Raw genomic sequence first — 27,280 nt, forward strand, 5'->3', positions numbered from 1 at the left:
TGGAGCAACTGTTAATAGGTCTAGAGCTTGTATTCAGGGGGCGTGGAAAAGTTCTGGAACTCAGAAATGGTGATGGTTACAGAGCATGTGATTGTACTTAGTGTCACTGAATTTTACACTTTAAATGGTAAATTTTCTGACATCTGTATTCAATTACAATTTAGAGAAAAATGCATCTGTAATAATGCACCCCTTTAGTAGCCGTGACCCCAGACACTCGGAGGTATCCTCACTGAAGGTGACCAACCAACGCCAAGCGTGTGAATTTCCTGGGGCTGTGACCATTTCAGCTCTGAAAGCCCTGTGCTCGCCAGGGTGACTGCTGACTGTCTGCACTGGACCGCTGCCTCTTCCTGTCTGTGGGAACACGGACAGCATACTTACCTTGTCTGAGTCGTGGTTTCCTGCCCTGTGGGTGTGCTGCGGGATTAGATGGTATAATAAATAATAACACTAATCACAGCCAACAGTTCCAGAACTCATATTATGCTCCAGACACTGTTCCTGGCCAGTGCTGTGGACCCCCTGGGGGTCCAGTAAACAGGGGGATTGGGATTCAGCAGGTCTGGGTTGGGTCTTAGGACCCTGCATTTCTAATGAGCTCCCTGGGGATCTGGAAGCTGCTGCTGCAGAGACCACACTTTGAGTGCCAGGACTCCATACTCTCTCCATCTGCTCCTCCATTTAATCCCCAACCGCACCCCAACTGTTACCTACAGCTGAGGGGTACCCAGGAACCCCAAATATACAGAGTGCATACTCTAAAACAGGGTGCTGCCTTCTATCACACAGAGACAAAGGAAGTTTATGATAGATTTGTAATAAAACTAGTGTGCATAGAGAAGGAAGGGAAGCGTATGCCAAATAAACTCCAAACTCCCCACCCCCTCCTGGGTAAATACCCCCCCTCAGACGGGGTTGTCCCACAGTAGGGCCACTGAGGCCTGAAAGCCTGCCACAAGTCTAAGGCACCTTCTGGCAGGGACCCATGGGCTGGGGACAGAAGGAACCAGGCAAGTCTGAGATGAAAGGAACAAAATGCAAACACAAATCAAAATAATGGTTGCCACTCTCTGCCTCCCCACAGCTCTCCCCCACCAATCTCTACGCGTCTCTCCTGCTCAGGTCTCCTCCAAATCCCCTTCCAAAAGTAGGTATACGTTGGGGTGACAGAAGCAAGAGGAGCCACTTTTTGTTTAATGCCTCTGTAACAGGCAGGAAGGGCTGTTACATCCCCATTCTACAGAGTCAGAGAGAAGGGCAGCCAGAGGCACACCCCAGGCCACCGAATGGGGGCATGGCGACGTAGCCAAGACTGGAAGCCAGCGAGACCTGCCACAACACCAGCCGGGAAGCAGTGGCCTTTCCAGCCGCAGAGATAATGTGCAGAGAGGATTCAGCACCAGGCCTGCCACGGGGTGACCTTTCAAAAAATAGTAGCTATTGTTGTCATGAATTACATTAGAAGTCGCCTTGTCCTTGAGAAAATCATTCATCTTCTCAGATTCCTCACTAGACCACGGGTCTCTGCTCTTCCAGCTCTCATCTAACCTGCAGGCAAAGGACAGCCTTTCTAGGCCCAAGTTCAGCGCCTTCCTTCTCTCGTTTTTTGCTTTTCAGTAAATTGCTCGGGATTCCCTAGGTGCTGGGCCCCAGGGACAGGGGCCCTGAGATTCTCACTCTCATCTACACTACAGAAAGCAAGGAGGCCAGCTGAGAGTGACTCCTCCTCGGACAGCCAGCCTACAGACAGACAGCCTACACACCGCCCCTCCCAGGGGCAGGGGTGATGAACTCCTCAAATCTGAATCCCCGGCACCCAGTCTCAAACCTGGCCCAAGCGCTGCGTGGACACCGAGCGCCTGACAGCTGCCTCTGTGCCTTCCCGCCTCAGTTTCCCAATCTGTAAAATGGAGCTTTCATTCTGACCTAGAATACTAGCCAGGAAATCAGACAATTGGAGAAGAATCCTATCCCGTTGCACTGTGGGTCTGTGAATAAATGCCAACTGTGTGCCTAAAACGACGGGGGAGGCAGGGAGAGCTCCGGAACGGCAACCTCCCTGTCCCCCATCTGGCGGTTTTGGGATTTCTCACAGCAGATGGTTCTAAGGGAACTGGGAATGGAGAGGCGGACTGCACCGCACAATTGAGTGTTTTTAGGCGTTCTGACCAGGGTGTGGGAGGGAGCCCAGGATGGCTCTGTGAGAAAAGGGGAGGACAGGCTTGATCTGGGTCTTGATCAAAGTCCAAGAAAATATTTGGATTTACAGAACGGAGGAGGTTTCCCAAGCCAGAGAAATACCAGGAGCTCACAGCTGTCACCCTGTCCCCTGCAGACGCTGTTCAGAGTCTCCTAGGCTGCTCTGATCTTGGGAGGGAGCAAGAGGCGGAAGCTGGGCAGAGAGAGGGAACACAGTGGGCTGTGTGGCCTGAGGCTCCAGGATGGGTCCGTGCCAGAGGGGCTGCCCTGGCGGTCTCCTCCTGCCCAGTGAGAGCCCGGGCCCCTGCGGCTTTTTCAGTGCTGGTCCCCTCCCGCCCTCCACCGCCTGGGCCCTCCGCAGGGACAACTTCCAAAGGTCTCCCTGAATCCATATGTGGGTTTTGGCTCTTCCTGTTTTTGGCTCTGCTCAGCGACGGGGGATTTGAGGGGTGGTTGTGTGATTTGTACAGCTGTCATTAGGGTAATTGCACGATATTTTCCCAAATTTCTCCTGCAGCTTCAGGCAGGGTTTCCAAACTTCCTGCCCTGACAGGGGCTCTGGTGAGAGGGGGCTGGCGCCCTGCCCCCCCAGCAGCTGCTGAGCCCCCAGGGGAAGCCCTCCCCACTGTTCCCGTGGGACCAGGCACTAGGGTGTGAAGAGAGGGACAGAAAGAGGCCCTGGAATCAGAGGTGTGGTGGTTTCATAGAAGAGGCACAGTGTGGTCATCACTAACTGTACCCAGGGTCACTTCCCCCTCTCAGAATGGAAACAGATGCAAGTCAACCTGTCTCTTCTGAACAAGCAAGGACACCTTTTCTTGCCCCCAGAATTCGAACATTTCTTTCACTGTCTTGAAAAGAGGATGATCCACCCAAAACCCTGCGTGGTGTTTCTCCTCAGTTTGTCAGCCCAATCTTAATGACACCCAGAGTGAAGGCCTCAAGCTGGCATGGGTCAGTGCCCAGACATTAGCATGGAAAGAAACAGAGGACTGTGCGCGCCTGGCCCAGCTAGGGAATAAGTGTGCCTTCAGCGATCGGAGTTAATGGGTGGCAGAATGAATGATGCCAGGGACAAGTCGTGTGGAGCTGACTGGTGAAGGGTTATACTCCTTCCCTCACAGGTGGATTTACCTACCTGCTTCTCATCTGTTCTGACGGGTTCATACTCAGCACTTCACCCCACAGACACACACACGTGCCATTAGAAAAACAACAGCCCCGCTTTTCCGCTTCTGTGTGGGGAGTGGGAAAGAGAAGAGATGGCTACCATGCGAAAAGCCCTTTCAGAAAGTGGAAACCGGCGGAGGGGATGCCCCCCAGACCTGGCTTCCTGCACTGCCAGGGAAACAGTCCTCGGTAGGTCCTGTATGACTGGAACAGCCACGGAGGCCGTTGGGCAGATCGGCTGGCTTCATTCTCTGGCTCCCGTTCCTCTGACCCACTGGCTGGGGAGTGGGACGCACCGCGGAGAGCGTCGTCACTTAGCATCGCGTCTGCTCCAACGTGATGCCTCCGAGTAATGTAATTTATATTTCATGCACAATTGAAGCAGCTAATGGTGTAATTCTCCAAGGGGGAAACAAGTTGTTATAGTGTTAATTACATTGCAGGCATGTTCCCTCTCCTTTGCCCCCCAAGGGCTCCAAGGGAAGTTACCAGGTAGCAAGTGAGTGCGTGTCCCAGACAGTGACTATGATGGACTCCGCCAAAGTCGTGTTGGGCAGTGATGGCGAGTCGACGATGCCTCCGGGTGGTGGGGCAGGGGCTTGGCTTAAACCACCTGCTGGCTTGGGTTTCCTTGTCCAACCTGACAGTGGAACCTGGCTGGGCTGGGGAGCCTCGTGCTGTTCACCGCGACTCTGCCGGGGCAGAGGTAGTGTAACAGGTAGAAGTTTCATGAACTCCGCCCCCACTCCAGATGCTGGAACTCCAAATCCCATCAGTACCAAGGAGAAGCATGCCAGGACCTGAGGGCGGAGCTGAGCAGCCAGGTTGGGATAAAACCGGACATGTGGGCTCTGGGGGGACCTGGTGGTCCGCAGCTGATCGTTTTGGCGCTCAATCGGTTTTCAGCGGCCGGTGGAGTCCAAGTCAGCAACTGGTAGGACATCCTAGTTAACCTGTGTTTCTCTCCCTCTTTCCCTGGGTTATTCCTTTACCTTTCTCCTTATAAATAAATCCATTATTTAACCTTTTGAGTGTGTCCATAATACGATTGAATCATAAGCACGGGTGAAGACCCACAGACAGGCAACCCAATTCACATTGGGGTACCCTGTAACAGTAGGATGCCAAACGTAATCATAATGAGCTGAGCCCAGCAAGTCTTTGCAGAGGACGGTAGAGAGCACATGGCCTCTGAGCTCAGGCTGCTGGGACCTGAACCCCAATCCTGCCACTTGTAAGCTGGGAACCCCCTGGGGAGATTGCTTTGCTTCTGTGGGCCCCCATGCCCTCAACTATAGAATGGGAACAACGAAACTCGCCAGCCTCCTAGGGTCACAGCGAGGATTAAATGAGTACGTAAGTACGTACTACTTCGAACCTGGCACTCAGCAAATGTAAGTTATTATGGCAGGAGGGAGTACATGGAGTTAAACTTTCATAAGATTTTGGCATTTTCTGTGAAGTGGTCAAAGTACATATTTTTTCTATGTCCATGGAAGCTCAATCTACTGAAAAAGAACAAATGTCTTGCTTTTCAAAAAAAAGGGAGAAATGTAGATTTTGAGGAATTACAGAACCATAAAATTGAGGATGATTCCCACAAAAACAATTTAAATCTATTAACTATTAAAGAGGTGGTTTTTGAATTCCTGGCAAAAGAAAGAGAGGGCAGAGAAGGAGGGGCGAGGAGGGAGAGAGGGAAGATCATTGAGAAGTAGTGTGGGCTCTTATGTACCAGACAGGCCAAACTTACTCCATGTCTTTTTATAGACAAATCGGAACAAGTCACCCAGTAGATCAGGGAAAAGGAGTACACATAATGATTCTTGATTTATGCAAAACAGTTCACACCATCTCACAGCTTATCCTTATGGAAAATATGGACAAAAAAATGGGTTGGCTGCCAGTATAGTTTGCTGAGTTATAGCTGATTGAATAACTGTATGCCTGTGTGGGCTGGAATCCCACTTCTAGTACCATTCCTGCGTCAGTCAGGGTAGGCTAACTGCTGTAACAATCATCTCCCAAATCTCAGCGACTCAAGTGACAAAAATGCTTGATCATATCACAGTACAGTGGAATCAGCCAGAGGGGCTGTGGCCCCACAGGGTCGTTTGGACCAAGCTCTTCCCATCTTAGGATCCTTCATTTCTGTTCTCCAAGGCTTCTGGAAAAGAGAAGGAGGAGACTCTCATGTGGGAGAATTTTGCGAGGCAGGAGCAGAAATGGTGCCTGTCATCTCCACCCACATTCCACTGGCCAGAATTCAGTCACATGGGACCATCTGGCAGCAAGGGGCTGGGGATGAGGTTTAGCCGTGTGGCCAAGATTACAATATGGATGCGTGCATGCTAGCGTCTTCTACACATACAGATATGCATTGATGTCAGGCTCCAAGGAGGTCTCTGGTGGGAGCCAAACTCCACCCTTTGCCCTGTCCAAAGCAACATTATTTTTTTAAAATGACTTGGATGAAGACGTAGAATGTGTTTTATTATCCCTTTTACTTGTAACTCATTCAGGCAACTTCCTATAAAGGCAGCTAACAGGGAATATCCGCTAAAAAAGCCACACAGCCACATCTCTCACTGACTGGGTTATTAAAGAAATAGAAGCTTCTAGCACATCCATAAGGGCTAGATTATCAATCACATAGACCATCTCCCATCCCACCGGCAGTAGGAGTTCACTGATCGCCACCCGATGCCCTTTTTATAGGGGACTCAACCACTCTCCCAGACTATGTTGTCCACATTCCCTCCTCCCACCAAGCAAACAATTCTAGCCCCTTTCTCGGTGACAGTTCCGGGTAGGAGAGAGAGAACACAGCTGATTTTTTAAGGGATATGTGGTGAGCCCTGCCTAGGCATAAGGTGAGTTTTGTGTACATTTGGCCTGCCACATTTGGGTGGGGGGGGGTGACATTAGTACAAAGCTGAAAAAAAATACAAGTAAAATGTTGCCTTCAGCTCAGAAAGTTAATCTCAGTGTAGGACTTGGCTGACGTTGGACAGGAAATTAGGCTTGTTTAGCAAGTTTCCAGGTAAAACAAAGCTGGAAATAAAGGCTATTATGATGGATGAAAAACTAAGCCCCAAAAAGATTTCACTGGACTGGAATGATGAGCTGAAAGTCATGAAAATTAAATCATATCTGTCAGGGACCCAGAGGGAACAAATCACACACTTAGAAGTTTTAATTGAAGAGAGCGGAACGAAAGGGGCTATTCACAGGGGTGGAGGCAGGGTTAAGGGGACTCACAATGAATGTTGACACATGTAGGGGTTTGCAACAGCAGGGTACTGCACCCACTCTGAAGCCTGAGTCTGGGCCTCATGTCTGTGTTCCACCTCCCAAATGCACATGTGATCATAGTCACCAAGGTGATATATTAGGGACTGGGACCTTTGGGAAGTAACTGAGCCATGAGGGTGGAGCCCTCATGATTGGGGTTAGTGCCCTTAATAAAAAGACACAGAGAACATGCTTTTTCTTTCTGTTTTCTGTGATGTGAGGGCACAAGGAGAAGACAGTCATCTGGAGACCCAGGAGCAGGCCCTCACGAAATACCGGAGATCTGCCAGCACCCTGACCTTGGATTTCCAGATCTGTGAGAAATAAATGCCTGTTGTTTAACCAGCACGAACTAAGATGGTCCAGAAGGACAAAAGCATCAAATGTTTTATCCACAGTTTAAAACTGGCAACCATGAAAGAGGGCGACCAGCCAGGAGTTGGCACAATAGGTAGAGAAATGCAGCCAATGTCAACACTGTGGCCTAGGAGAGATTTGGGCAGTGGGGTAACCACCGGACCTCACTCTCTGGCTCCAAACTCCTGTGGGTGTCTCCCATTGGTTACACCCAACAGGGAGCCAAAGCCCCAGTGAGTCTGTTGATGATATCAAAGTAATCAGAACAGAGCAAAGCTCAGGGAATGCAATGGAGAGTGGGGAGCAGAATAACTACTATACTAGATGAGCAGGAGTATATTTAAGTTGTTGCATTCTGGGCCCTCCCTGGTGACACAATGGTTTAAAGCACAGCACTATGAAGCTGTCTGCAGCCACTGCAATACCCCCTCCCCCTTACCTTCCCCCCGGACCAGGGAGATGACCCACATGGCACAGCAGACCTCTCCTGTCTCCCTGCTGCTCCCCTCAGCTGTGTGCTTCAGTAGATCCGCCTGTTCTGCTCCCCACTCTGTCTCTGGTAAATCCTCTCACCTCCCACACCTCTGACTTGTATCCCAGTTCTTGTATGCATAAATAAGTAAATCTTTTTAAAAAAATAAAAATAAGTTGTTACTTTCCATATAGAAAGTCGGTTGCATAAAAATGATTTGGGACACATTTCAATGTGAAATAACACATATTTCATGAGAAAAGATTTTTGATGTATAATTAGTTCTAGGTTCTATGTGAAGCAACTATGGATGCGCTAATAAGGACAAGGGGCCTCATTCAGGGGAGGCTGTGGCCCGAATGCCCACTGCTTTCTGCCCTGATTAGACCACCTGGGGTTCTGTGCTGGACTGGGCCTCACGGTTTAGTAAGGACACTTACAACCTGTATTCACAGAGGCAACTGGCAATGGAGGAGTCTGAGAACCAAGTCTAATGAGAAAAGGCTGAAGAGGATGGGGAGCACGCCTGAGGGAAGACTATCACTTTCTCCAAGTATTTGAAGGGCAGACATGAAGACTCCCTTTTTGGACACACACTGCTGTTCCTCAATGGCCCCAGACTACATGGCACCATTTCTATGAACTCCACAGCAAACTGATTTTATACAGATTTTTTTCCCACCCAAAATTTCCGTTTACTTATCCCTCTTTTCTAGGAACTGAGGGCAAATACTTTTTCACCACTGCATCTCCATACCTAGTGCCTAGGAGTTTCTCTGAGGGGCGTTGCTCAAATAATGAAGCTTTTCAGCAGGAGCCTGAAGATCCCCTGTTGGAATGTGGAGAAGGGAATGATTCAGAGCACGCAAATGGGGTAGGTCTTTTTCAGTCAGAAAGTCTGAGGCCTTAGATGTGAGTCTGGGCAGTTACCTACTCTCGCTCAACCTCTCTTTCCTCACTGTTGCTCAGGTGTTTTGCAGGTTCCAGGAGCCATTCTATTTGTAAAGAGCCCAGAACGTGGCAAGTGTTCCCCAAACAGCTGTTGTCGCTGTTGTTTAAAGGTCTCAGGCTGGTCCATGTGTCTTAGGGAGGGTTTCCCAGAAGCAGACGCTGGGACTAGAAGTCATGCCAAGGTGTAATGTTCTCAATAAAACCCAAGGTGTAAAGGGTAAATGTTCTCCATAAAACCCAGCAGGAGAGTAAGGAAGTGGGACTGGGAAGAGAAGGAGCCCAGCACAGGTATGATAGGAAGCAAAATCCCCCAGAGGGTAACTTTGGGGACAGTGAAGCTCACGCCTCATGGTTGCCCCCACCAGGAGCATGAGAGCCAGAGCACACACCCTCTCTCCGGGTCAGCTGCCCCAGGATAACAGGGTATCCCAGACACTTTGGCTCTCCTTGCTGCAGGGGAAGAAAGCAGCTGCGGGACCCTGAGGGCAGTCAGCCTGCAAAGGGCCCAGGCTCTGGGGAGCAGCAGGAAAAGTCTACCGGGAGCTGCCGTGTGTGGAAACAGTAACGGATGATCCGCTACACTAATCAGAAAGAAGGTGCTAGAGGCCAGCTGCACTCACCACCCTCCAGAGGTGACACATCCCCGAGGAGACATCTGCTCCTCCTCTCCCCTGCTTTCCTGCCTCCTCAGAGTGTTTCCATCCTCTGAGATCATGCAGGCTATTAGCACACAGGACTTGCCCATCATGCTTCCAGAAACCCAGGGGCCTGCAGAAGGTGCTAAGAGTAGATGCGGTGAGCGTGAGTGAGCAATACTCCCTAAGCTGGTTTTGCTAAAGCCATTCTCTTCTTTCACTCTGCCTACATATGAGCGGGCCTCTGGATCCAGCCCCACTGTTCCCCCTCTGTCTGCAAGCCACACCTTTCCCTGGGCCCTGTGACAGTGTTTGGGCCTGGGGGGTGGGGGTGGGGCAATCAGGCTATTGTCAGGACACTGACACACCCCTGCCTCACAGCTTGGCTAAACTGCTTTGAAAAGGTTTCTGGTTTGAGACTTTGTTACAGCACTGACTCAAAGAAGCTGAGAAGGGAGGCAAAAATCCACTGTGCCCGGAAACCAATGTCCTGGGGGGCATTGATCAGACCCTTGGGATGCCTGGAGCCTTACCCCCAACAGGAAGGTATTGCCAGGTGGGGTGTTTGGAAGATGATGGAGTTTTGATGAGCTCATAAGGGTGAGATTGCCATGATGATATTAGTGTCCTTATTTGAAGAGGGAGAGATCAGAGTACACCCTCTCTCTTTCCCTCTCTCTGTCTCCTCCACCCCACCATATTCAAAGGGGACCACATACAAGTGAGGAAGAAAGAGCCCTCAGCAGATACTGAACCTGCCTGAACTGAGAAGTGTCTGTTGTTGGACCCCTCCCGCAGGCTATGTGTTTTGTTACAGCAGCGTGAGTGGACTAAGACCACATGTAAAGTAAAAAGAGGGCCTTCTGCTTTCAGGGGCCTGTATTTTTTTTTTTAAGATTTTTTGTTTATTTATGCTTACAGAACTGGGGTACACTCATCCTCTGGGTGAGAGGATTCACCAGAGACAGAGCGGGGAGCAGAACAGGCAGACTGACTGAAATACACTGCTGAGGAGAGCAGCGGGCGGGTCAGGAGAGGTCTGTCTCACCATGTGGGTCAGCTCCCTGGCCGGGGATTGAATTTGTGCTGCAGTGGCTTCGGAGAGCTTCATAATGCAGTGCTTCAACCCGTTGTGCCACCAGGGAGAGCCCAGGCCTGTAATTTTTAAGGTGCTATATACTGAGCTCACTTGATACCCCACAGACTGCCTCAGGCCACACACCTAAACTACACAGGCCCCCTCCTCTACCCCACATGAGAAGAGCAGAAATCCCCCCAAGTCCACAGACTTCATGACGCCTTTCCCTCATGTTTGGTACCCACAAAGCCCATGGCAGTGCCTGGCTCAGTACATGAGCTGCTTAAGGTGCTGTGGCTACCATGTTCTTCCCAGTACAGCGTGCAGAGAACAGGAAGAGAGTACTGAATGAGAGACCGGGATTCAAGGGAGTCAGTGATGTCAGTGCTAGGACTCACCTCCATTCCTTCAGTCGTTCAAGCAACGTCATGTGGTCAGCGTGCCAGACATCGTATGGAGTTCTGGGTATCCGTGTTCTGACCAAATGACATAGTCTCCCCTCTCGTGGAACTTAGAGTTTTATCAGAGTGCCTGATTCAGCAGGTCTGAGGTAGAACCCTCAAATGGGTACTTCTAAAGAGTTCCCAGTTGATACTGACGCTGCTCTTTCCAGGACCCAAAAGTGAGAGCCACCGAACTAGCAGAAAGGAAGTTGGGAGAGGGTGTTCTGAGTTACAAGAAGAGCCCATGCAAAGGTCCTGGGGCAGGAAGGAGAGTCTGAGGTGCTGTGAGGCCAGCATGACTGTGCCCAGTGGGTGAGGGAGAGCAGCACCACAGGTGGACACTGGATTGGAAGTTGGCACATGAGCCAGACTGCAGTTCAACTATCCCAAGTCTGATTTATAGCCCAGGAATGATGAGAATCATTGGCAGTTTAAAAGTAAGTGGGCGGTGTGACCATATTTGCATGGCTCTGGCTTTTTTGCCAAGGAGGGTTAGGAGCAGATGCCAAGAGGCCAGACACGAGGGCCTCGATTTATGAATTCCCTTATGAGATTTGTGTCTACTGACTGGTGCTGCCACCACACAAATTCATTGCGTCCCACACTCCACCCCCTTTGCCCATTGAGATGGAAGTTTTGATTACAGCTGGAGGCTACAAAGTGAAGGCTTTACTCAGGAACACGGCTTACAGAGAAGGCCTGGCCTCTCTCCTTTAGGGGTCTCTTCTTGTGCTGTGCCGTTTGGCATTTGTCCCAAAAAGTAGCAAATTTAAGACCACAGGCTGTGAAATGTGGGTTTTTGAAATCATCAAAACCACTGCAAGAATCAGTCCAAGTTGACATTCAGAGTTTATTTCTAAAAATGGAGTGTTTGGGGAGGGATGAAAGTCAGTGTTTCTCAGGAGAGCGGAGGGAGACGGGGATCACTTCCATGTGTTCCAGACCACATGGCAGGGGAGACAGGGTGTAACATGATGGCTCTGAGCGGGGCTTCTGCAGCCTGCTTTCCTGGGTTCAAATCCTGCCTCTGCCACTAACTCATATTATCTTCCCAGGGAAACAACCTCTCTGGGCCTCAGTTTTTCCCATCTGGAAAACAGAAGGAAGAGTAATAACTGTTTCTTAGTGTTGCAGTGGGGACTTGATGAGATGCCATGTAGATTTAAGCCGAGTCTGTGCGAACACAGTCCGAGTAGAGCCTTGCCATCCTCACCGTGGGCAGGCACAGTCAGGGGGCCTGGCAGGGACGCTGAGCTCAGCGTGGGTAGCGGACGTGGGGGTGGGGGCTCCCATGTCTTACCTGCTTTGCTTTGCTTTTGTTTTGCCTTTTGAGAACAGTTGGAGTAGAACGTAAGGCTTTAGGGGAGATTTTGAGGCTGGGGAAAGATGAAGCGTGAAACCAGTGAGGCTGTCCTGGCTCGCATAGCAGACCGTGTCTGCTGGGGTGCGTTTTGCGTGCTCTGTGGTGTATTTGTGGTGGCCACACCTGCCTGCCTTCCCAGGGCAGCCCCAGGCCACTGAACCTCTGCTACCAGCACAGGGCGACAAAAGTGTGTGAGACACCCCCTTCTCCGCCCCCATGACTGTTGGCCCTAGGTGGGGCAACCCGAAGGGATAGCTTGTCCGCTAGGGTTTCCCTTCAGCACTAGCAAGAGGCTGTCCCCCAAAGACCGGGGCTGGGACCAAGTGCTTTCCTGTCTTCTCCTTCCCAGGGCCCTCCTCCCTCCCCAGTCTACCGGTGCACTTCCTCCCTACATTCTTCAGCTGTGAATCCTCCCTTCTTTGCTTTGTGTAAATGCACAGGAAACAGTTTATTATGGGGCGGGGGGCAGGATAAGTTTCACACCATCTGAACCCAGCTCAAGGGCATCATGTTTACTTTGTGTGGGTGCCAGCACCCTCAAGTCAAATAATGAAAGGAGGCAAAAGGAAAGCACAATCCCTGCAGCAAGAAATGGGGGCACGAGGGAGGCTTGATTCTGGGGTGCAGTCATAAAGGCACATGTCTCCAACCTGCTCAGAGAGCTAGAGCCCCAAGCCAGCAAATCCAGAGCAAAACCTGGTAAAAACAGACTGTGTGGCTGGGAGGCGAGGCGGCCCAATCCGACTGCAGCCCTGGCTGGCTGCCTGGATGGAAGCACTGGGCGGAGCTGAGAGCTGCTGGGTGAGGAGAAAAGGCAAGGCCCGGCTCGCTAAAGCTAAAGCCACAGCCCGCCTGGAAATCTCCCGGCTGGCTGCACTGGCACAGGGTATGGGAGACAAGGAGAGGGAATAAGACAGAGACAGGGAAAGGGAAAGAGAAACAGGCTGAGGCACGCACAGAGACGGACGTGGTAAGAGACGGGGCCAGAGAAAGGGAGAACTAGGGAGAGAGACAGAAAGAGGCAAACAGAGGCCGAAAGAGAAGGGAGAGGGAGAAACAGTGAGATGGGAGAGGGAGAGATAAGAAGAGACACAGAGAGGCAGAAACAGAGGGACGCAGAGGCCAGGAGACTTGGGGGGCACAAATAGACACTGAGGCACACAGAGACAAAGGGAGGAAAGGAATAGAGAGACAGAGGAAGGCGATGAGAGAGGCCGAGAGAAGGGCTAAGAGACACACACATGCAGAAAGAGGACAGAGATGGAGAGACAGAAGCAGTGGGGTGCCAGAGGAGGTGGGGACACTGCCCAGGGGAGAACCAGAAGCCCCAAAGAAAGATGCCAGCGAATGCGTGTGGGGCCCAGATGGAGCAGGCAGCCCCTGAGTCCAGGGTGGTGATGGCTCACCTGCCCTTCCAGCCAAGGGCACACTACTGTGGCTCATCTTGCTTGGATCAAAGTGGAGGGTCCCAACACCCAAGGAAGTCCTCAGGCCCCCAAGGGCCCGACCGCCAACCCATCTTCTGATCTGGCACCATGCTGAGAAGCGCACGAAGCTCTTGCCCAGGCCTCCAGCTTCCAGCCCTGCTCAGGGGCTGAAAGACCCCACATGGTCTGCGCGGGAGCACACACCACAGAGCATGCTCCCCAGAGCAGGAAAACCCTCCTTAGCGTGGGGTTAGCGCGGGAGAGAGGCCAGCGGGCTGCACGCTGTCAGGGAGCTCGTTTTCCCAGGAGCCGACGCTGTTCAGATGTGCCATGAGCAATTGCCACTCCGAGCGCCTTCCCCTGGCAAATTATTCTGCTGGAGTTTCTTCCAGCGTTCAAAGCCACGCTGCTGTAAATGCCAGAAATCATGTACATTAAGCCCAGAGTGACGGCAGGCTTATGGATGGATTTACCTTCAAACAGAGGCCGCTGAGGCGCCCAGCGTGGGGGGCTGCACTTTATGGATTCTGCTCTCTGCTTGCCGAGGCCTTAAGCGGTCAAGTTGGCCACGTAATCAATTTCTCATGCAGGACTGCTGTGGGCCATGAGCTCCCAGGCAGGGGTGGGGGACACAACCCCTCTACTGCCCCCCCAAGCTCTGCCCCACCTTGGAGGGGGACATTTCCCTCCACCTGGGGTGCTCAGGTGGCGAAAAACCCGTCCAGGAAGGGGTGTGGGGTGCAAAGTCCATCTAAACAAACAGACCCTGCCTCTGCTCCTCAAAGCCCTTTGCCCACTGCTTCTGGCCAGGGCAGCAGCCGCCTCAGTGTCACTCTGGGCCTGGGCACTCACTCAGCATCCCCAAAGCCGGGCCTTACAGCTTAGTGGGCAGTATGAGCTCAGTCCTCTTGCTCCACCATCCACTATCCTGTTTCTCAGATTGGGGATGCCTGCAGCCCGGGTTCTGTTGCTCTCCTGAAGAACTACCACTCAGCCCCTTCCTTCCTTCACTAAGCTCACCCCACTCCTTTGGAACCCTACCCCCCTTAACCTTGACCTCCCAACACTCCTAGTCCAGGCAAGGGCCCACTCAGCACCCGTTAGCACTGCTCAGCAGTCCCCTCAGCAGCCAGATGCCCATGGTGTGACTACCTTTCGGGGACCCAGTTCGGATCAAGAGGCCCCTGTGGGGGCTGCCCCGCTGTGCTAAGCACCCACCATACTCTATCTGGGGCAGATCGTACTTTCCAGCGAAGGCTTCATTCATATTTCTGAGCCTACAAGCTCTTCTGGGTGACTTGGACACTCCTTCCATGGAGTGGTGCGGTCTGTCCCCTTACAGCCGTGGCCGAAGTGTTGCTGCAGGACTTCTGAAACCAGGCCAATAGAAGGCGATGCAGCCGCTGCCCAAGTCAGCGAACCGATCCGGCTTGGGAGTCCAGAGCCACCCAGTTTCATGAGCCCGAAGCCAGCAGGCTGTCAGGAAATCTAAACCAGCCCTTGCTAAAAGACCACATAGAAAGAATGCAGGGAAAGAAAGAAAGGCCTGACCAGCCCCCACTATTGCACCCCCAGCCCCCCGGTAACCCCAAGCAGAACCACCCAACTGAGCCCTTCCCAGGAGATCATAAAATGGCTGGTTTTGTTCTAGCCCACTAAGCTTTCATGTCCACAAAACCAGTTTCAAAGGGTCAATGAATCTAAATATAGTGAAAATAGAAGCTGAACCATAATTACCGAATAATCCAGTCTTCCTTTGATCATCAAAAGGCATTCAGGGAGCTGCAGAGCCCTGGGTGTCCAGTGTCTGTTCTCGTGCACTGTGCCCAGATCCCACACCGTCTAAGCCACCCTGACTCCCTAAGTCCTCCCTTTGTCTACCATGCCCCCCCCCCCCCGACTGAAACGTGCGTGTGAACAGAAGTGCCTAAGTCCCGGGAAATAATGAAGAAATGACAGTAGCTGGAATCATTTTCCCAAGCAATGCCTATGGCCCCACGTCCATCCAGCATTTCCAGATGTTCTCTCTGGCACCAAGAATTGTGTCTTCTAACAACTAGAGGGGAGTAACTGGGAATCCAGTCTTTTTTTGAACCCAAGCAGTGGGTCCTCCGGGGCATGGGCGCCGCTGCAGTGCTGCTGTGGGAACTTTACAGAGCTCTGCTGCCACTTAGGGAATATCTTTTCAGTTTCTGCTCCCACCCAGGCCAAAGAGCACACTGAAGGAAGGAAAGGCCATGACAGACCCCAAGCAAGACTGGTTAAGAATGCCAGGGCTACTGGGCCCTCCCTGGTGGCGCAGCGGGTTAAAGCACAGCACTGAGAAGCTAAAGCCACTTCCGCATGAGTTCAATCCCCGCCTGCCCCGGAGCTGACCCACATGGCGCGGCAGACCTCTCCTGACCCGCCCGCTGCTCCCCTCAGCAGTGTACTTCGTCGATCTGCCTGTTCTGCTCCCCACTCTGTCTATGGTGAAACCTCTTGCTGCCCCTGAGCCTCTGGCCTGTACCCCAGTTCTGTGTGCACAAATAAATAAATCTTAAAAAAAAAAAAATGCTAGGGCTGCCACTTCCGGTCTGTGTTGCTGCAAGCAAATTACTTAGCCTCTCTGTGCCTTCTTTTGCCAGATGCATGCACTGGCAAGAGGGCAGGGCTTTCCTGGTCGCGGGTTCTCAGGGGTTTGGGTTCATGTGTGAAGAGCTTAGGCTCTGTCATACCGCTTGCGATGGTAGTGACGCCTATTATTATTATTGCTGTTGTTTGGGGATTCTGGGTTATTAACATGAAGAGATCTTGTTCCATTTATTCACAGCAACATAACTGTCAGGTGAGAAATTTAGTATTCCTTACACTCTCCCCTCTTCGGCATCAACTCTCCCTGACGCCAGCGCATACGCATGCGTGCACGCACACACACACCCACACTCAATAATCAGTGCTTGTTTGCCACGGGCCACACCGCAGTAATGTATTAGCGCGGGAGGAACCCGCTTTATCTTCCTCTGCAGGCAAAGGCACGTGTGCAGAAGATGGATGCAGAGCATCTGCCCGCATCGACAGGAATATGCGTCCGGGCTGGCTCTGCAGGCCTGGAGAAACAGGGCAGAGTCTGCCCCGGGGGCCAGAACCTACAATTCCTGGGGGACCGTGGAGGCCAGGCATCGTGAGCCACCGCCACTCCTCTCCTGAGGGCAAGCCCAGTCTCCAACGCTTACCTGCTTCCAAAGCCCTGCCCCTGTGTGGCTGCTGTGGCTGCCCCGCCACAGGCTTTCTGCTGTCTCTAAGGGGCAGTGTGCTGCCTGAGGGGGTCGAGGGGCAGAGATGGGAGTGGGTCACAGCAGTGGAAGACATACATGGCCTTTTCCTTTGGAAGCCAAGCCCTGTCTCATGGCAGCTCTGACCCCAAGGTAGATCTGCCGCACTGAGGCTCTCCAGAGTGAGATAATCCAGCACAGTCGGGTTGGCCACAAAATGTGGAAAAGGCCCTAGGGCCTCTCACCATGTGAGAATTTCACAGTGGCTTGCACCAGGCCCTGGGAATGCTTTGCGAATGTTGATGAATGTAACAAAATGTAAGAACTCGGAAATACAGGAATCCATTTCATTTGGGGGGTACATTTAGCAAAAGAAAAACAAACACCCGGGGATGGACTAACTTTGGAGCTTTACAACCATTTAACATATTTCTGGAGTGATGATAACTACAGGCCAGGCACTGCCAAGGTCTTGGGGGCCCCTGTCCCCACAGAGTTCAAAGTCTTTCTCCTTCTGCTAAGCATCTTGCTGGAAGCTGTGTCTTCCAGCCCCCCACCCCACCTTGAGGGAAAGTAAGTGCATCAAGGCCCAGCTGCTGAGATTCCAAAATCCACCCCAGCCTTTGGGAACAGGTTGCACTTCCCACTGGATGACCTCAGACCCCGTCCCCCACCACTCCACACACACACACACACACACACACACACACACACACACACTGATCCAGGGAGCTGAAGAGCTAAGTCAGCAAAGGCAGGCCCATTCCTGTGAGAAGCAGGACTCCTCTGACAGCTGACTTTGGTTTGAGGACACAGTCTGCTGGCCTTGTTGAACCTTCTAGAAACAGACGACAGTCTGGAAGGCCCAGCCCACCCTCTGGCTATCTCACATCCACTGGGGTCACACCAGCCTCACACAGCCTCTTGGCACTCCCAGCCTTTCTCTCACACTCGTACTCCTGACATCTGTACCTAGGAGGCCCCAAACTCCTGCAAGAAGCACTACCACATCCTCCCCCTTCTTCCGCCACACAGCCTTCCCAGAGGGACCAAACCACCACGAGCCAATATGGATTCCTCAGGCACCACTTTAGAAAGGAGCCAGCTCCTCTCTTCCAGAACTTACAATATCAGAAAGGCACCTCACTTCGGTGGTGAGGTTTTGCTGACCCACGGCAGGGAGATCCTTGCCATCAAACCTTTACATCATATTTCAGAATGCCTCCGTGATTTATTAATAGAATTTACAATAACTACTGAGCAATGAGCCCCGAGCACGATGCTAAGCTTTTACCATGTGTTACCTCATTTAATGCCTAGCTCTCTCGGCACGCCCCATCACCATCCACCCACCATCCACCCAGAGCCCCTTCTTGGAATGACAGCTCACTCCATGGCTTACCCTCGCTCAGCGACCCCTCCTCCTCGGTGCATCTAATTCAAGACATTTGCAGGCAGAGCACAAAGATCGGATCTCATAAAGCGTGAGCATTTTCCAAGAAACAACCAATACCCAGGTTGAGGAATTCCAGGCACACGACTTCATAACAAAGTCCAGCATGGTCCAGGCTATCGGGTGATGTAGTCAACTCATTTTACTCCTATCCTGTTTTAGCCCCCCAAGCCTTTTCTTACCTGTGTGTGTCTCAGCTTCTTGGTACTTGAAAAACAAGGCTTCTGGGCTCGCATCCACGACACTACCCCGGCACCCTCAGACCCTCTGAGCTGGAGTCGCCCTCCCGGCCCACACATTTGGAAATGTTCTGCACTCACTCTGAGATGCAGTGCGACATGCTAACCACAAAGCCGTGGGCTGGCCAGCGGCGGACCCTGGCACACGTCCCTTGGCCTTGTGGGCCTCAATTTCTTCACTTGTAAAACAGGATCATCGTGAGGTTGAAGGAAGAGAGTGAAATTCCAAGTCGTTGGAAATCTAACTACGACGTGTGGGTCTTGGACCAACAGCAGCAGCACCTGAAGGGAGTTAGTGCGCACTGCCCGCCCCACCCAGCCCTGGGAGTTGAAACCCCTGGGCTCAGAGAACCCCTTTCCTTCCAGGTGATTCCTGTACACACTGGGGAGTTGTACATCTTCACCTTATTCTCCCCTCCTGATAAACGCCCTAGAGAGATTTTTGAGCCAGTCTTTCTGCTCACTTCTGCTCCTCGTAGTTCCTGCTCTTTCTCACTTCCCTCGTTCCTCTCACCCCCACCCACAGCCTCTTTCGCCTGAGCCCACCTCCACACCTGCACCCTGCTCCATTGCCTCCTTTTCTTTAGTCAGTTACACAACACTCCCAAAGCCACCATTTCTGCGGCCTCAGTTGGCAGGCAAATGCTGGGAGAAACTTGGCAATATCTGGACACTCGAGGGGCCACTCATCACAGTTCCATGGCCTGTGGGCATGGAGAGACAGAGGTTGAAAAGGCACAAAGGGGCCCAGCCCGGGATAAGCCCCCGGGCCAGCAACACATTCATTCACCTCAGATTTCAGGTCCCACTGGGTGGTGAATTACCCCATTCCACGTGCCTGATGTGTAATATATTTTCAGTAATTATGGTGATGCCGGCTGTGTATAAGTTAAATGACTATAGCAGTTAATTATTTGTGGGTAAACAAGAGATGCCTCTTTGCCCCAGGAGAGACCGAAAGACGCCCCTGTTAAAGAACCACAGGATCAAAGAGAAAGGGAGAGGGTTAAGAAGAGGGAAAGTCATTCTTCCCCAGGGAGCTACTGGGGAGGAGGGCCAGCTGATTTGGCCTTAGAGGAGGTCTCAGGCAAGGCCACCAGGGCCCTGGCAGCAAGAGCAGACAGTCAAGGATTCAAATTCAGGCGTGGAGGTGACAGATGCTTTGCACAGCGGAAGAAGCAGGCTGACAGCCAGGAGGGCCACACCTAGTCTCTGCCCTGGGGGCCCGAGCTGCCCCAGTGCTTGATGGGAGAGACAGGAATAGAGCCTGCCAGCTGTCTCAAATACCAAGTGTCCTCTTCTCTTTTAGGCAGAAAATCACCAAGTTTAGCTGGACACTTGCCGCTGCCCACCAATAAAGATCTCAAGTTCCAGGCTTTGCTAGTCCACACATGTGGCCATGTGACCAAGCTGGCCAGTGGGAAATCTTACATCTTCCAGACCTTCTGCAGGGTCACCTTACCAGACCTCTGGCTTTTATGTGAGAAATCAATTTCTGGTGTATTTGTGTCTGTTATTTTGGAAGTTTTGTCATTCACAGTTGACAGATGACCAAAATCAAACAAAGACATGCAACGTGATAGTTTAGATTGGGTTCTTCACTATGCAGACCTTGAGGAAGAAATTCACGTAGAGGGTACTTATAGGGATGTGGAATCAAGGTTAACACTTGAATCATAGTGAGGGAAGAGTATTGGGCAGAGGAGAAGCTGAATGGTGATGTGGTCACAGCACTGGATCACCCAGGAACCTCCAGAATGAAAATGGAAGGACTGAGACTTTGGACTTCTCTGAGCTCTGGTTTCCTCGTCTGTAAAATGATCACATTGCTAATCTGGCACTTGTAATGAGGAGAAGAAAAAAAGACATGTGTATATAACCCTGCTTACATATGAACAACTATAAAACCAGCCTGAGAAATTTGTCCACGTCTGTGTTACAGCTATTTCGTCTGCTGTGTGTTGTAGAAGACAAGCAGGTGACTGTCACTTCTCCAGAAATTTCTTTAACACTGTCACCTTCCCCACCTGGGAGAATTCACAGTCCCTTCCTCTCTGTTCCCACAAGGCTCTGCTCTTAACACCACTGTAGGTCTTACCACATTAAACATGGCTGCTCTTTTGGGGTGATGAGTTCCATGGTCACCCCTGAATCTCCAAGCACAGTGACAGGCAGGAAGAAAATGCCCCCATGTGCACTGTTAAATGGATGAACTTCAGGAAAAGGGCCAAGTCCCCATACAGTCAAGAACAAAGACAATTCCCCTATAGCCAAGAGACATGACTCTGAGTCTTCATCTTACCATCTTACTTATAGACTCCCAAGCCTCAATTTTCTCGTCCATAAAATTGGAATAATAACAACAGGGCTGTTGTGATGCATTCATTTTGAAACTGCTGTGCATGATGTGGATGATATACTCTTAAGATAGGATGGGGGAGTTCTTCATCAGTTGAGTCTCAGGCTGTGACTCTGACGTGAACCACACAGTTTTGCACAACTGCAGCCACCACATCTCAACACCGGTCATACCTTGACATACAAACCATTTAGCCACACAGACCTTCAGGACAGGGCCTTCCATGGAGCCGAGCACTGGATATACAGATATATATAGCTGCCACGGGGCAGCTAAAACTCCACAGTTGGATCAGTCACAGTCAAGGCATGCCCTGCCTACAAAAGTGAAGGCCCCAGCACCATAGACGCAGGACGCGGGCTCGGCCAGGCTCCATAAGAATCTCTATAGTGGCTCCTCAGCACCATAAACCTGGAGGGCAGCCATGGTGCTCCTTGGACTGGCAGGAGGCGCTCAGATCCCCCCAAGTGGAAGCACTGGGGAGGGAGGAAGAACTGAAAACACCTGGTGCAAGTGACAGGCAGCAGGTCAGAGTGGTGAGAAGCAAGCAACGTGAAGCGTGCCCACAAGAGTCAGGTCTCTGCTACTAATTAGCTGAGTTACCTTGATCAAGGTGTATCATTCTTCCAGGCCTCAGTTGTTCTGTCAGCAAAATGGAAACAGACTTAATTTCCACCTCACCTTGTTGGAAGGACCAGGCTGGCATAGGCAAGGTGCTTAGCGACCAGCACATTCTACTTGTCCCAGGGGCTGGGAACTGTGAGGAGGCCACAGGGGGCCATTCTGTCAATACAATAATGGTCACTCCAGAACACTGGGCACAGAATACAGGTGGCCCTGGGAGGACTCAATCTAGTCAGAGACAAGGTGCTGTATGTGAGAATCAAATGACACCTCATAGCTGAACGTGGTCAGAGCCTAGCGTGGGTATGGGAAAAATAGGCCTTGAGCTCCAAGTAGAGAAAGTTCTCTCAGGGCTGGGGCAGGCGAGATGTTTTTGGTTATCAGTCAGAGAGATGCTACTCCAACTGGCTCATTTAAAAAAAAAAAAAGTGGGGATATACTGGCTCTGGAAACAAACATGTTAAAAGGTTTGGCTTCAGGCATGGCTGATTCCAGGCACTTAGCCCAAGTGGTGACAAGATGGCCACCAGCAGCTTCAGACTTACATTTATTAGCAGAGCAACTGTGATAAAAAGTGAGCTCTTTCCAAACGGTTCCAGAAAAATCTCCAGGGCTGCCACTGCCTGCCTAGAATTGGCCAGCCTGGGTCATGGTCTGCCCCAGGAACCTGGGAGGATGCCTGGCTTACCTTGAACTGAGGAAAAATTATAGAAAAGTTGGGGATTGTCTGAACAAACAGTTCAGACAAAATAACAGCCCTCACCTTCAGAAGGTTCTGCTGAGGAGGTAAGACAGGCACACCCCACCTCCTCTCACATTTAAATAGTAACAAGCATTTGTTCAATGCCACAAATTGCAAAGGCCTGGCACCTACACCATTTAATATCTTAACTCTCTGGAATCAATTCTAGGCAGGAGAAAACTGACTATGCACCAGCCCAGAGGTGGGGCGTGCCCACGGTAGGGGAAGATTAATCTAGAAACTGGGATCAGAGGTCGAGGGCCTTGTGAGGTTGCAGTTGGGGGGAGGGGGGGGCATATGCTTTCCAGTCTGTGGGGCAGGGGCCCCATCCCTGTGACAGGGTGTCATGGTGCGGGGAGAGGAGGAGATACAGGAACAGGAGGTTGAGCTGCCCGGACTGGGACTCAGCTTTCAAGGGAGTGCTGGCATGGGGAGTGAGGGGGTTTCAAACATGATTCTCAAGTGCGGCTGAATTAGTGGCAGGTGTCTCTGACAGAAATGGAGGCGGGGGGGGGGGCGGTCTGCATTGGGGATTTGAACTGATTCATTTAAAGAGAAAACACTGAAACAGGTGACTGGAATTCATTCATCCAGGGGAATAGGGTCACAGACAGAGGCCTGAGCTATGGATTTCAGGGCCCTAGGGGCGCCACGGCATGGAACCTCTGGGTGTAGCCTGGCTCTGCTCCTGGGTGGGAAGGTGGAACAGAGGGAGGAGTGGAGAGGCTAAGACTGGGCCTTGGAGGGTGCTGACACTTAGGGATCAGACCGGAAACTCGTCCGAAGATGAAAGTGAATGTTCAGTGGAAACAGTAAAGGGCTGATCCAGAAAGGGGGGGGAGGGTGTTCTTGGGAAGGACAATTGGTATAAGGTGACGGTCTCAGCAGTCCTGGGTCCTTGGAATGAGGCAACTGGTAGACTTCCTGCTCTAACAGGGACTGGGAACCGGGGCTAGGGGATGGTTCGTGTCACTCCAGCAAGCATATTGGGGGTCCACAGAATTTGTGCTTGGCCTAGGGGAGGAGACTGAAGGTGTTTAATCAATGCTTTCATGATGACGACTAGAGAGGAAGAAAAAGAAAAGGCCAGAAATAGGAGGGAGTATTTGTGACTTGCCAAGCGCATGTGCGCACACGCACACACGCACAGGCTGGAGAAAGGGAGAGAAATTGTTTCTGTTCTCAGAATTCCTTGGAGAACCCTCCCCAGACGCCATCTTCTCCTGAAACATAAGGTTCTCTCACACACACTGTCACACAGAGGCACACGTGTCACCGCAGGGACAGGGCTGCTGGGCTCACACTCCGCTGACTGTAGAATGACACCGAGAAAGTGGGAAGAAGCCAGCCAAGGAGGGGGTCACCGTGGTTCCGCCTGCCCCCACCGTTTGTGGAGACCAGGGATAGTTGTTGGGTGAGGGAGGGGCGGATGGGCACCCCGGACTTGCTGGCAGGCCTGGGCAGCGCCATCCCCAGATGTCAGCATTAATGCCTTGATAAACAGGGAGCTTGCTGGAATGTGGCTGTTAATTGGGGATAGAGCCGCAGCCTTTCGCTCCAGGAGCAGCGGTTAATGACAGGCCGCTGGGGGAAGCCGCAGACGTTCGCCACTGTTCTGTCCTCGCTGCTTCCTAAACAGCAGTTTATCTAAAAATTGAAAGCACTTTCCTGGGAATAATTATTTCTTGGAAGCTACAAGACGGTGACCAGATTTCACAGGCTGCTGTCGGGATGACCTTCTACAGGCCAAGGGCCCGGTGGCCTTTTGGGGGGGACAACTTTGCTTCTGTCCCTTTCCCGGGTCCCTATTGTGCAACCACTGTGGGCCAGCTTGAAGGGATTTTGTGGCCAATTTAGGGCAGAACAGGAGGCTTGTAGGGTGAGGGGCCTGGGGAAGGAGGAACACCTGGAGGACACAGATGATCTTCAGCTTCCCAGGGAGCACGCTTGTAGCACTGCTGACATGCACCTCCGGAGACCATGCTGGCCCCTCACTTCGGCTGGCTGAGCTCTTGTTTAGGAGCGTCGGGGACGGGGCTACAGTCAGCAAACCAGCCTCTTCGGGCTCCGTTTCTTCCTCAGTTTGTTCCCAAAGCATTGACCTTGCAGCAGTGTGGGAAGGGTCAAGAGAGGAGGAACAGGAACCGGAAGACCCACCAGTGGCTCGGATGAAAGCAGGGGCACTGGCCTAAGGGCTCACCCCAGAGCCAACTTTGGCCTTTCTTCTGTACTTGGGCCTGGCATCGCCACCCAGGCCTTGATGGAGGGGTGGGAACCCATGATAGGAACTGACCCCAGATGTGTCCTCCCGGGGTCAGCCCAGGTCAGACCACCACAGCACAGCCAGCTGGCAAAGCTGGCCATGGGTAGCATCCCTCTTGGATGTGGAGGGCAGTTAAACTCAACGCGCTGGCCACAGGCCAGCCTCCCAGCTTGGCAATTATACACTGTCTACCTCCGCCTCTCCCCACTGCCCCATCACCTCCCTGTCAGGCGGCTTTAATGCCGCTCGCCTCTTCCTGTCAGCAAATGTTTGTGTGTGGCGTTGCTGGGAGACAGTTAAACAGGGCCTGTATTTTCTGAGCCCCGGCGCCCGGGGCAGAGCCATCTCTCTGAGGGCTTTGCAGGTCTTACGTGTCAAGGCTGTATGAGCTGAAGCCAGGCTCCTGGAGAAAGGGTCCTTCTGGCAAGATGGATTGTGGACAACTGGAAGGTGGGGGCCAGGCCTTTCTCATGCTCACAGCTCCCCCAGGGAACTGTGCTGTCAGTCCCTTTCACAGACACATCTGGGGTGACTGGAATTCATTCAGCCAGAGGCTGATAAAGACAGGAACCATGACTCCACCCCCAAGTGAGGTCACATGTGGCTCCCTGGCGTGGGAATCTGGAGAGCTCGGCGGTCCAGCAAACACCATGCATTTAAGGAGACGCCCCAAAAGTCTACAGGCAAACTGGGACTCCAAGCCAGGCTCTCTAACAACTATCTGTGTGGCCTTGGATTCTCAAACGCCTCTCTGGGCTTTCTGATCTGAGGCATGAGTTGGCAATATTGCTTCTACCTAGTCCAAAACCAGTGGAGATAGCAGTGGGGAAAGAGCTTGCTAGGAAAACGGGGAAAATTCAGGGTGATGAGTGAGTCAGGGGGCTGGAAAGGCACCATGGGGACAGGGCAGAGGCAGGTAGTTATGTGGAATGGTTTTTTTGCAGGGAGCAGGGACCTGAGCGAGCAGTTCAGTAACAGGGCGGTCCCCAGGAAAAGGGGAAGTTCCAGGTCTCCTGCCACACCCAGGAGGAGGGTGGAGCTGATCAGAGAAGAGCAGGAATCTGAAGAAGAAGGAAGCAGGATGGAGAGCCAGAAGGAGCCCTAAGGAAGCCGCATGCAGCTGAGAGACCTGTGAAGAAACTGCTTGCTTCTTGGTCTTGGGCTGGTTGAAACAGATGTGGGTGAGAGACCCGTGGGGAGGTGACTATGGCGGTGTTTATCTTGATTTTGATTTTGCTCTCTTCCTGCCAGACTTGTCAGCCATGTCTGCCCCTTTTCTATGGGTCCCGGCCAGAAGGTGCTTTAGGCTTGTGGCGGGCTTTCAGGCCTTGCTTTGGGCCAATTCCTTTTGGGTAAACTTTTGCCCACGAGGGGATGGGTCACTTCAGGGGGTTGATTTATAAACTATATTCTTTGCCTCTTCTGTATTGCACACTCACTATAGTAAAGTTCCTTTCCATTAAAGCTCTTATGCCCTGTCTTGATGCGGCGGATGGCTGAGCCCTTTTAGAACAGGCAGGCTTGGGGCTTCAGGGCTGCCCCTCTCTCCTGCCCTTATGGGAGAAGGGGGTGACCAGTGAACATGATAGCTGGCCAGCATGAGTAAAAGGCAGCAAGAGAGGCAGCAACAGGTCTTAGGTCATTCATACCTGAGTGCACATCTTTTGCTCTGGCCTCCCTTAGCTGGGTGGCCTTGGGCAAGTCGCTTAATCTCTCTGAACCCCATCTACCAAATGCACCATACTCGTGTAGGGTTCCTGTGACCTGGCATGCGGTAGGCACACAGGGGGTAAGGTCCCCGGGCTGCATGGGGGAAGAGGACACGCTTGTGAAAAAGCAAACAGTGAATCAGCGCCAAAGGGAGACATGAGAAGCAAGCACCAGGAGCTCAGGCCCAGTACCTGTGAGGGCCCAACTGCCCAGTAATGAGGGCATACAGCAGAGGCTTGCCAGTCACCATTCTTGCCGTTCCAAGGGACCGAAGCCACGCCTGAAGAGGAGCAGCAAAAATGGCGTTGCTCCCCGGGACAGGAGAGCTAAAACGGGTGTCAAGGCGGCCTCGGGCATTCACCTGGCACTTAGGTGGCAGGTGAACTTGAGGGCTTTTCTCTGGAACCCCTACTTGGGTGCAGGGCCAGAAGCAGCCCTGCTGATGACTGTCAGGGAGCTGACAAATAAATGCTGCCACTTCGCCCTCATCACTAGGAACCTGTAAGGCATATTTCACACGACCGCCCAGAAATCCCCAACTGGATTGAATCTCGGCTGCCACAGGTAACTGGCTTGGCATCACAGCCATTTTTGTCTTCGTTCTTGCCCCTGCCTCACTCCCCCACCCCCTCACATGTAGTTTCTTGGTCATTTGATAAATAAACTGCTTACAGTCAAATCCTTATCCTGGAGACCCAGAGCATGGAAATGAGAAGGCCTGACGTCTGGCTTGTTCTAGATGCCTATTGCTATTCTAGATGCAGTATCCTCAGGCATCTCTTCTCCCTCTCACAGTTCAGCTCTCTCTTCCTCTTAACCCCATCTCAGATAAGTGTGTGTGTATTCAAAGTATCTACAGATCAATGAAAATTAGATTTCAACCCAAAGGAAAAGATTGGGCTTCCTCTAGAGCAAGAACTGCAAAGTGTGAGTGTAACAGGGGGGTCCCCAGGAAAAGGGGAAGTTCCAGGTTCCCTGCTCCACCCAGAAGGAGAGTGGAGCTGAGCAGAGAAGAGAAAAGGAATCTGAAGAAGGAAGCAGGATGGAGAGCCAGAAGGAGCCTGAGGAAGCCACATGGAGCAAAGAGAGACATGTGAAGAAACTGTGTTGTTTCTTGGCCCTGACTGGTTGAAAGAGATGTGGGTGAGAGACCTGTAGGGAGGTGACTATGTCAGTGTTTATCTTGATTTTGATTTTGCCCTTTTCCTCCCAGACTTGTCTGGCCATTGCTGACCCTTTTCCAT

The sequence above is a fragment of the Condylura cristata genome, unplaced genomic scaffold (assembly GCF_000260355.1).
Source record: "Condylura cristata isolate star-nosed mole 26May11 unplaced genomic scaffold, ConCri1.0 scaffold00027, whole genome shotgun sequence".
In the NCBI taxonomy this organism is placed as follows: Eukaryota; Metazoa; Chordata; class Mammalia; order Eulipotyphla; family Talpidae; genus Condylura; species Condylura cristata.